Below are 12,081 nucleotides of genomic sequence, written 5' to 3'. Positions count from 1 at the left end.
ACCTTTTTAGGGATTTGTCTGATTTGGGATTTGAGAGATGGAATTCACTCCTTCCCCAAAGCAGAGGTAAGTAGGTAGATTTCTCCCTTAAGGGTTGATTGTGGGGCTTGAACATAGTAGCCACACCTTCTCTTTGGAAGAGATAACTCAGTCATAGTAGGACTATGACTTATGTTCATTAGGTGGATTAGTGGTACTTAATGAATTAGATGTAACTACAGGGGCATAACGGTTGTTGGCCTAACTATACTTACGAGTGACTTGTGAAGGGTTATCGCACTGTTGATTGGTTGATATGGACACATAATATATCTATGGTAAGGAAAGTTCAACTATCGGTTTTTAGTGGAGTGCCTGGCAGTTAACGGATGGTGGATCTCGTGACTAAAGAGTTTAGTCAGTTATTCACGTACCGTTGGAGCTTTGAGCTACAGGTTCATAAGGTCCCCTTGGTAGCTCAATGGATTTAAGTTGAGAATTAGTTTTTGGTATTGATTTGAAATGTTCAAATTGACAAGAGAAAATTCGAACATATATGATATGATCGGTGTGATGTATGAGATACATCAAGTGGAGAATTAATGTAAATGAGATTTACATTAAATACCATGAAATAGAAAAAGAACTATGGTTTATATATTTCATGAGATGAAATATTAAAACTATAGATTATAAATATATTATAGTAAGTTGGTTATCATATATATTTATAATAATATTAATTATTGGATAATTATGTCTTTTTCTCTAATAACCAATTGACTGGGAGGTTATTGGTGGTTTCATGGTAACCATGAGATAAAATGAAAAACGTTTTCCTAAATTTGATAGTTGTTGAATTGAGAGTTTCTATTCTCGAAAATTACTCACGGAAAGGTTGTCAAGTGGATTAGATTCACTAAATGATAGTTGAAGAGAGACTAGACGATCGTGGAGTGACATTACATGATAATTCACTCAGCTGGCCTTTAGCTAAACGATCATGGAGCTTTTGCTAAACGATCGCATAGCATTTGTTAACGATTGGGCATCATCTATACGATAGACTTTTGTCATCTTTCACTTGCTCAATCATTTACACGATTGTTCTTCCTCCCGTTTCGTACTCTAACCAAGTCCACGCAGAGCCCACACTTCTAAATTCTCACAACGAGAATACCAAGATAGCCATTATGGTGGTGTCGTACTCAAGTCGACATAGTTCGAGGTTTTTGGAGGCAGTTCGCTGTGTTTGTGATCTTAAAGATCGTTGTGTTCGTAGTTGCTGTGATCGTGTTGTATTACGATCGAAGTGTTCGTGATTGCTATCTTACTGATTGAACGAGCGTTCGGGATCGAGGTAGGTGAAGATAAGTCTTCAAAGGTATGTTTCTTTATCCCTTGATCTTTGTTAAGCATGCTGTAATTTCGTGCGTTGCATGATCAATTAGTTTCCATTTGTGTGCTGTAATTTTTTATGTTCAAATATGGTTGGAATTTGGAACAATCATTCCGTTGCTCATGGAAATCCTCATGTCCAATTTCCTTCAAAGTCACCTATGGGCATCTTGGTGAAATGTAAGTCTATATAAGTCTCTTCTAGCAACGATGTTATAAAGAGAGACTTAATATTTCATGGTTCGATCTTTATACAAACTCTTTTGTATAAGATACCCTCGCTCACATGTCTCCACAAGAATAATCAGGATCGAAATATTTGTAGCACTTTACAACAATTGTAACAACTGCAAAGCGGATTGTATCAATAGTGTTACTGGGATAAGGCACTCGATCTTATCCATATATTACAAACTATTTAGGTTATCACTTAAATGTGATCCACCTTTATGTCTCCATATACTTGTTTAAGTTACATAAGATAACCTTGGATCTTAGGTTAATGGTGAAGGAAATCATAAACGTGGATTTCCATGCGAAGCGGAAAGGATCGTTCCAAATTCCATTCAGATTGAACACAAACAATCACAATCTTAAATGGAAACTAATAGGTCATGCATATACAGTAATTACAACATGCTATAAGAGATTCAAGAGATAGAGTATACGTCATTTTGAAGAACCATTCTTCAAGAATCCCTCGATCAATCTCCAATGTGTCCAACAACAACACTCGAACGCAACGATTGGAACGACACGACCATGAACACAACGATCGTCTGAATGCTCTTCGAACCCAATCGAGTCCAACTCGATTCATGAACTGAGTAAGGACACCACCACAGATGTTACCTTGGTATTCTCGGTGTGAGAATCCAGGAGTTGTGGGCTCTATCTTGGTTTGAGGAAGACAGGAGGTCTATGATCGAGTAGACGATTGAGTAAGTGGGAGATAAAACACTGTCTATCGCATAAACGATTTACTCGATCGTTTAGTAAACGGCAACCTATTGCATAGACTTTGCTACTCGATCGTGTAGCAATGATCAGCTGAGTGACTATCGTATAGTCAACTCTAAACGATCATTTGGTCTCTCAATAGCTATCGCTTAGTAAAACAATTTTACTTGATAGCCCTTTTTCGTTAGTACTTTTCGAATGAAGAAACTACTAATTTTGGAAAACAATTTTTCTTTTATCTCACGGTTACCATAAAACTTCCAATAACCTCCCATTCAATCGGTTATTAGAGAAAAAGAATTATTTATCATATAATTAATATATTATAAATAAATATGATAACCAACTTATCATATTATATTTATAATCTATAGTTTTAATATTTCACCTCATGAAACATATAAACCATAGTTATTTTTCTATTTTATGGTACTTAATATAAATCATATTTATATTAATCCTCCAATTAATGTATCTCATACATCACACCAATTATATCACATATAATTGAATTTCCTCTTGTTAATTTGAACACTTCAAACTAACCCAAAATTTGATTCTTAACTTGAACCCATTGAGCTACCCAGGGGACCTTATGGACCTGTAGCTTGAAGCTCCAACGGTACGTGAATAACTGACTAAACTCTTTAGTCACGAGATCCATCATCCGTTAACTACCGGGCACTCCACTAAAAATCGACAGTTGCACTCTTCTCACTGTAGATATATTTCTGTGTCCATATAACTAATCACCAGTGTGATAACCCTTCACAAATCGCTCGTAAGTACAGTTGGACCAATTTATCGTTTTGCCCCTATAGTTACAACTAACTTCTTAAGTATTACTGATTTCTCTAGTGAACAATAAGTCATAGTCCTACTATGACTGAGTCATCTCTTCCAAAGAGAGGATGTGGCCACTATGTTCAAGACCCGGAATCAGCCCTTAAGGGAGAAATTTATCTACTTACCCCTGCTTCAAGGAAGGAGTGAATTCCGTCTTGTTTAACTGATTTTCCAGCTCCCCAATCAGACAAATCCCCAAAAAGGTAGACTTATTGAGTTGGTAATTTGGCCAATCTCACCCATATTAATCAAAGGACACCCTCATAGGCTCGTTCCCAAAACACTCAAGATTAAGATCATGTCACCTATGGTAATTTTAGTAAAATGTAAGTCTCAATTATCAACGACATTATGTAAAGAGACTAATCATCTCGTGGTTTGGTCTTATACAAAATCTTTGTATAGGACACCCTCACTCGCATATCCGCTCGCATATCTCTACATGAATGGTCAAGATTAGACCATTTGGTGCACGTTACAACACTTGTAACTATCTACAAAGCGGATCGTATCCGTAGTGTCACTAGGATAAGGTATCCTTCATTTATCCTTATACTACAGACCATTTAGGTTAAAACTTAAGGTATGATCCACTTGTATGTCTCACATATATGCTTAAGTTTATATGAAATAACCACGGATTTTAGTTTATTGAATAGAATAAATGCAAATAAAATAACATTTATTTTATTAATAACAATGTGTATAAACTGTTTACAAACTACGAGACTCCGGGAGAATTAGGACACCAATCCCAACAAATGGATTATTGCACAAGTAATATAAAATTAATCAAATATTGATTCAACTAACATAAAACTACGAGACTTTAGGGCATACACCCCAACAACATCAATTCTAATTATCCATTTTATTAATCTGACATTTGAAGAAATAGATTTACACGCGTATAAGAATTGAATGCATGGACGATTTTTAAATGCAATATTAAAAAAAGGGTCCAAATTGATTGTAATAGTTTAGAAGTGTAATTGAATCAATTATGTGTTTTACACGTTATCTTTCAAACTAAGACATGTTTACTACTTCGCAATCAAAATTGTTGCAATCGTAATGTGATTTTTTTTTATTATTCATAATTCACATAATATTGTTAACTAGTTTTCTGGACCGTATTTAAATGAACCCCATTTTTCATACAATGATTGATTGATTACATTCAAAAGTAAACATGGCCTAAGTGCGAAGAAGGATGTAAATTGATATAATTATAAAAGTTCATGATTAAATTGATAGACTTATTAGTTCTACAACTCCGACGTTTAGAAGTATAAATCGATATTTTCTCTAAATATTATTTCTATCTAGATTTTTATTTATTTATTTGTTATTACTACTTCAAAGATATTTTCAAACTTCAAACTAAATTGTTAAAATTTTATGTTTGAAAATTCAAAATTTTGATATAAATTCAAATGTTTATAAACAAATATAATTTTCAAAAAATAAAAAATAAATGATTACCAAACGGAATCTTAGAAAACATAATTTTATTAAAAAAATAAATTTTGGAATTAATTTGAAATATGTTTGATTTCAGGGACCATAATGGAAATTCTAAAACATGAGGGATGAAACTAGAAATGTATGATAATTGAAGGGTATTTTTTTTTTAGGAAGATAATTAAAGTATTTTAAGTCAAAGAGAGACAATGGAAGAGACGCATGATTGACAGTTGGAGTAGGCAACTACCACAGATGTCGGCAAGCAGTATTGGACAACATGTCGTCACAGTAGTGGACCAATTGAACAATACAAGTATCTAAATTTTCCACTTCTTTCCGACGTGTCGTCTTCCACCCTCTGCCAGGTGTTTCTGTACCAACATTCAACCATCCCTGTTGGGCCACGTGTAAAGTCCAATTATATCAGGTGGTTTATAGTCTCTTCCATAAATTTCAATTAGATTATTAATCTTTTATCGGATGCTTGGGGCAAGTCTAAATTCATGTTTAGTGATGGAAGAAGGTTATCGGCACACCTCGTAACAAATTACATACAATGTTATATCAATTCTAAAAATATCAAAATATATACAGATAATAAAGTGATAGAATACAACATAAAATTTGATAATCCAATTCAGTGTAATAACTTATGTCTGGGGACAGTGTGCCCATAGAAAGATATTTTAATTAATGAACAGTTGAGCAATTACAACATCGTAATTATTTGTAAATATACAACTTCTATAGTGATATACACAAACAACCAAACTTAGTGAAATAATACTTAAGCTCCTCTTAAGCACGAGACTCCCTCCCAAAGATCACTCAAATCTTTTCTATGTTCAAATAAATATCATTTTACTAGTAATACTTAGGTTAGCTCCACTCTAAGTATGAGAATATCTTCTAGGGTGATCATCGGGCGGACACCGTCGGTTTTGGGTGAAAACTGACACTAATCATCACATCGATTTTCGACAGTTCGTGTTCATAATCTGTGGATACTTGCTACCATCGATCGTCCAATCATATAGTCGGAGTGGATGATTTCATCCGTGTTGTAAGTTTGATAAAAACAAGAAGTTGAAGTAAAAATAAAAAGATGAAGAAAAAAAATAAGAAAGGGAGAACAATAACAAAAAAGAAAATAAATAAATAAAGATTGACAAGAAAAGAATGAAGGAATAGAGGAGAAGAAAAAAATGGAGTGAAAAAGAGGGAGGAAAGTGTTTCTAAATTTGTGAGAGAGAGAGGTGGGAGGAAGGAAAAGAAAATGGAGAAGAAGAGAGAGAAAGGGGAAATAGGAGAGAAGGAAAAAAAAAAAAACAAGGCCATGATTATTCTTGGAAGTTGGAAGAAGGGTAGGGTTAGCAATGAGGCGAGATTGGGGCAAGGACTTGTAATCCTCGTCCCTGCCCTATTATACGTTTTGGAGAGTCGGGATCGAGGTCAGGAAATCTCGTGGAGAAAAATTTTGCATTTATATTTATATTTTTAATTAATTACTTATTTAAAATAAATTCAAATTTGGTATTTAGGTTGAAATTATAAATATTTTAGATAAAAATTATTATATTATTATTTGAGTTATTTATATTAATAATTAAAAGAATACTTTAGATTTTTAATGTAAATTTAATAAAAAGTTAAAATTAATTATATTATGAAATGAAATTTAAAAATAAAAAAAAAACAAATAGGAAGCTACTGTAGTATATTAATTTCATAAAAAAAAGATAGAAGAAAAATTAATATAAGTTATTGTTATATATATTAAAGAATAGTAAAAATAATATATATATATAAAAAAATATTCAGGGATAGGACACTAGTAAAGGAATTAAATATGACATATAATAATAAAACATATATCACACGTATATTTAAAATAAAAGTTAATGGACCGGGATAAGACACTAATAAAGTAATTAGATAGCTAATTATTACATTAATAAAAAAAGCCATCCGGTTTGAACAAGTGAACTGGGCCTTGAACCGCTGGAACCAAGCCATAAACCGGTCCAACCAGTAACAGAACCGCCCTCAAACCACTTGAACCGAGTGAACCACGAGTGAACGAGGGAAAATTCTCTACCAAGCGTTGCGATGCTACGGGGAATTTTCTTCATTTTTCACTCGGAGCGTCGTAATGCTAGGGCACAACGTCGCGATGCTACTGTGTAGTTTGCTACTCTACAGAAACGTTCTCCCTCGAACTGACATCTAAAAACAACTCTAAATCACCATAAAACCAACGGGAAGCATCACGAACAACTCAAAACTAAATACTTACAGACTCTATAGCAATTATCCCTAAAAAACATGGGCCTTTACAATCAAATTATAAACATAAAACCATAAATTTATGCCCTATCCCGAAAACATCCATTAACAAACCACATTCATCATAAAAAGTCATTTATCACATGAATCGAAACACATAATGCAGAAATTTAAACCCCACCATTACTGTAAAAATTAATTAAAAAAATTTACAACTTGGGATTAACACCAACGCTCTAACACCAATTGAAGGAACCCCAGTGAGGGGAACCTTGAGCAGAAGCGAGATCAACCTAAATCCCAATTCTTTATGGAAAAACAATTTTATAGGGAGGAAGTACAGATCATGCATTTATCAAATTAGCACAACATGCTAAGTTAAAAGGAAAAGAAAAGGATTTTAGTATTTTTAGAAAACCTACCTTTGAAGACCTTCTTCACACGAAACCTTCGAATTCCAATTAACACTATCACTTGGAAACCTCAATAACTATAGGGTTGAGAACCTAGGAGTGTGTAGGGCTATGGTGATTTTGGTTTGAGGGAAGAAGAATTTTGTGAAAGGATGCAAAATTGGGAAAAATTGAGAACTCTTCTCTGTGCTATTTTTTTTTTGTTCCTCACTCTCCTTTCTTGCAGAAGGAAGATGAAGACCAGCAACCAGCCAAACCACGTCTTGTGGTGGAGATAAAGAGGGAACACCCTCCCTATAATTAATTTTAAAATAAAATTAAAATTGATTATTAAAAAAAAAGTAAAATAAATTATTAATTAATTTATTTAATATATATTCATATGATGTAACTACGGAGTTAGATGTATTGTCCACTCATAGTAAGACTATAATGTATTGTTCATTAGAGGAATCAGTGGTACTTAAGAAGTTAGATGTAACTACGGGGGCAAAACGGTAAATTGGTCCAGCTGTACTTACGAGCGATCTGTGAAGGGTTATCGTACTGTTGATTAGTTATACCCAATGGACACAGAAATATGAAGGAACTCATATACAAGAGTACATTCGAGCGGAAGCGGACCTTTCAAAAGACACTATGACAGAATTACCACATTTACATTCAAACAAACAAATATGCATTAAACTATAAATTACCGGCATGCTTTAAGATTCAATAACAAGAGAACAAGAAAAACTTACCAGTTGAAGAACTTTTCTTCAGCAAAACAGGCTTCTCTTGCTCTCGCTGGAACGTCAAGCCAATCGCCAACAACACCACCGGTTGTTTACCACGAATGACCTCCACATGAACAAAAGAAGATGGGGACGACACCACCACTTGGAACCCTTAGTATTCTCGGTGTGAGAATCTAAAGAGTGGGATCTGTTGGGATTTGGCAGAGGACAGGAGGAGAGGAAGATCGTATACAACGATCAAGCAAGTGGGAGAAAGCTTAGTCTATCGTATAGACAAAATGCCTGATCGTTTAGATGAAGTACACGATCGTGTCGTAAAAAGGCAGCGATCGTCTATACGATCGTTTAGTAAATGCTCAGCATTAGCGATCATTTAGTAAAATGTAGGCGATCGTTTAGAAGATGGCGCGCGTGTGTAAGCGATCGTGTAGTAAAATTCGAGCTATCGTATGGTCTCCTAATTTACTAAGCGATAGACAGCAAAAACTTTGTGAGCAAATAACCGTGATCTTTTGCAAACTGAAAACGGTTTTCATTTTATTCTTTAGTTACGAAAACTGATTGGAACCTCCCACTAATGTACGGTTACGGAGAAAACGACGTGCACAATTATCCCATAATTGTCAAATTAAAATAATAAATATAATCCTCTTATATTCATTAACCTATAGTTTAATATCACATATCAACCATAGTGTTTTCTCCTCCACTAGATATAAATCATATTTATATCCATTTTCCTCCAATTAATGTATCTCATACATAAAGTCAATTATATCATATATAATTAACCAGTTCAATCATATCATATATAATCAAACTCCCTTTTGTCAGTTCGAATATTTCAAACTAACCCAAAAACTTATTCTTAACTTGAATCCATTGAGCTACCAAGGGGACCTTATGGACCTATGGCTAAAGCTCCAACGGTACGTGAATAGCTGACTAAACTATTTAGCCACGAGATCCACCATCTGTTAACTGCCAGGCATTCCACTAAAGATCGACAGCTGAACTTTCCTTACCACAGATATATTTCTGTCTCCATCGGATATAACCAATCAACAGTATGATAACCCTTCACAGATGCTCGTAAGTATAGCTAGGCTAATTTATCGTTTTGCCCCTGTAGTTACATCTAATTCCTTATGTACCATTGATCCCTCTAATGAACAATACAACATAGTTCTACTATGTGTGGACACCTCTCGAGCCATGAGAAGGTGTGTGGCACCACATCGTTCAATCCCTGGGATCGGCCTTTAAGGGATCAATCTATCTACTTACCTCTGCTTTAAGGAAGGAGTGAATTTCATCTTGTGTAGCTGAGTTCTCAGCTCCCAAATAAGACGAATCCTCAAAGTGGTAGGTTTGAGTCAGCGACCTGGCCACTCGCACCCATGTAAATCAAAGAACCGCTCTCAAAGGTAGGAGTTCCCAACTCACTCAGTATTAAGGTCATGTTACCTATGATCATCCTAGTGAAGTGAAGTCTCTGTCATGAACGACGTTATATAACGAGACGTTAACACTTCGTGGTCAAGTCTTATACAAACTCTTTGTATAGGCCACCCCCACTCGCACATCCCCACATGAATGATCAGGATTAGACCATCTGTAGCAAGTTACAATACTTGTAACTATTCCACAAAGCGGGTCACATCCGTAACATTACCAGGATAAGGTTTTCCTCTTATATCCATATACTACAGACCATTTTGATTATCACTTAAGACATGATCCACTTGTATGTCACCACATATATGCTTAAGTTACATAATGAAAACCAGAGATTTTAGTTTATTGGTTTATGGTAAAGCAAATAAAACATCTAATGTTCAAAGATAAGCAATGAAGAAAATATCATATATTATATATCACAAACGTTCGTACAAAAGTGTGTTTACAAACTACAGAACACGAAAGTTTAGGGCATCATCTCCAAAAATCTCCCATTTGTCCTAAAGCGAGTGGGGTGTAGAAAAACTAGTACAAAACAATAAACTAGGGCACTAAGGCCTAGTACAATAAAATCTCCCACTTGCCCTAGTAACGTTGTGGACGGTCCCGTAGACCCATGCTCTGAAGGTGACCCTTAAACCCTAGCCATGAGAGCTTCGTAAATGGGTTAGCAACGTTGTGCTCCGAAGCGATCTTTGTGACTATCACGTCCCCTCGATGTACTACCTTGTGGATCAGATGATACTTTCACTCTATGTGTTTGCCGCACCTGTGACTCCTGAGCTCTTTGGAGTTCACCACAGCACCATTACTGTCACAATAGAGGGTGATGGGTCATGACATGTCTAGAACAACTTCTAGCTCTGTCAAGAACTTCCTGAGGCAAACGGTCTCCATAGCAGCTTCGCAAACCGCTACGTACTCGGCTTACATAGTGGAGTCGGCGATGCACTTCTACTTAGTGCTTCGCCATACTACTGCTCCTCCATTAAGAGTAAAAACTTACCCTGAAGTGGACTTTCGAGAGTTCTTATCAGTCTGAAAGTCGGAATCCGTGTATCCAGTAAGGATCAAATTCCTAGGTCCATACACTAGCATGTAGTCTCTCGTTCTCTGAAGATACTTGAGGTGTTCTTAACTGCAGTCCAGTGACCCTGGCCTGGGTTAGACTGATACCTACTGACTATTCCCACAGCATAGTAGATGTCTGGCCTAGTATAGAGCATCGCGTACGTCAAACTACCAACGACAGATGCATATGGGACCCGTCTTACTCCTCAACCTCTTAAGGCGTCTTAGAACACATGTCCTTAAACAATGTGTCTCCATGCCTGAACAGCAGTAGGCCTCTTTTGGAGTCCTACATCAAGTACTTGAGCAACAGCTTGTCACTGTACGATGCTTGAGACAGCGCTAGCACTTTGTTCTTACGATCCCGAAAGATCTGTATTCCCAGAACAAATTGAGCCTCTCCCAAATTTTTCATTTGGAATTGGGTTGCTAGCCAGTTCTTAACTGCAGTCAGTAGACCTATATCATTCCCAATGAGTAGGATATCATCTACATACAACACTAAGAAAACTACTGAATCGTTGACGATTTTCTTGTAAACACAAGGTTCATCACACACTCACGCAACACACACCTTCCGGTGGTTTGTTACAAGCTTCATATCTCTAATCCACATGACTAAGTATGCGATACTCTAGCAATCTTACTAAGTGATGCAATGAAAGTTAAGGGTGCTAAGTAAAGAAAGATGGAGATGGAATCGAAGAAAACACAGAAATGCATTGAACACATAATGTATTAATTCCTTAATCAAAAAATGTAATACAATACAATATAAGAAAAGAAGAGAAAATGAAATGACCAGCTAGAAGCAATGTCTTACTTCCAGCGGATGTGGGTCAAGGATGTTGGTGGTGCCATGGAAGAGTGGTGGAGCTGACTCTCCCAAGATCTAGCTCCGGTCGAAGGCTCCAGTTGTCACTCGAAATGGAGGAAGAAGATGAAGAACTCTCAAGCTTTCTTCTCACGCATTAGTCTGGATTGTTGGGAAAAACCCTGGATGCATTGAAATTATACTCCTCGGCTTCTTTATATAGAGCTTGGATCGTTGGCAACATTAATGGACTGCTCTGATTCTGACATTCGCAGTGTGTTTAGTCTTTTTTGAATCTCTGCTGCTAACGACGTGGTAGGTGAAATGTCAACATCATCTTTTGATTTTCCCGAGATATGCGTTGATGCGTTCATTCCACCAACCTTGCATTGATCTCATTAGTATGCGTTATCGTGTAGCTGCAATCATGTAGTGACCGCATTCGCTTAATACCGCAACTCTACACGATGACCGCAATCGCTTGACGAGCGCAACTCCCATGCGATGGACGTATGTGGCTGATTACCGCAACACCCATGCATTGATCGAACGCGTTCGTCTTTGAGATGGAGAGTTTATGCGTTGTCAGAATATGCTGAACGAAGATAACACGTTTGTGACAGAATACGTCCCATGCATTGACAGA

This window comes from Benincasa hispida, chromosome 1 (genome assembly GCF_027475165.1).
Source record: "Benincasa hispida cultivar pf3 chromosome 1, pf3_genome.v1.1, whole genome shotgun sequence".
Taxonomy (NCBI): Eukaryota; Viridiplantae; Streptophyta; class Magnoliopsida; order Cucurbitales; family Cucurbitaceae; genus Benincasa; species Benincasa hispida.
The sequence above is the reverse complement of the archived record's forward strand: the minus strand, read 5'-3'. Positions refer to the sequence as shown.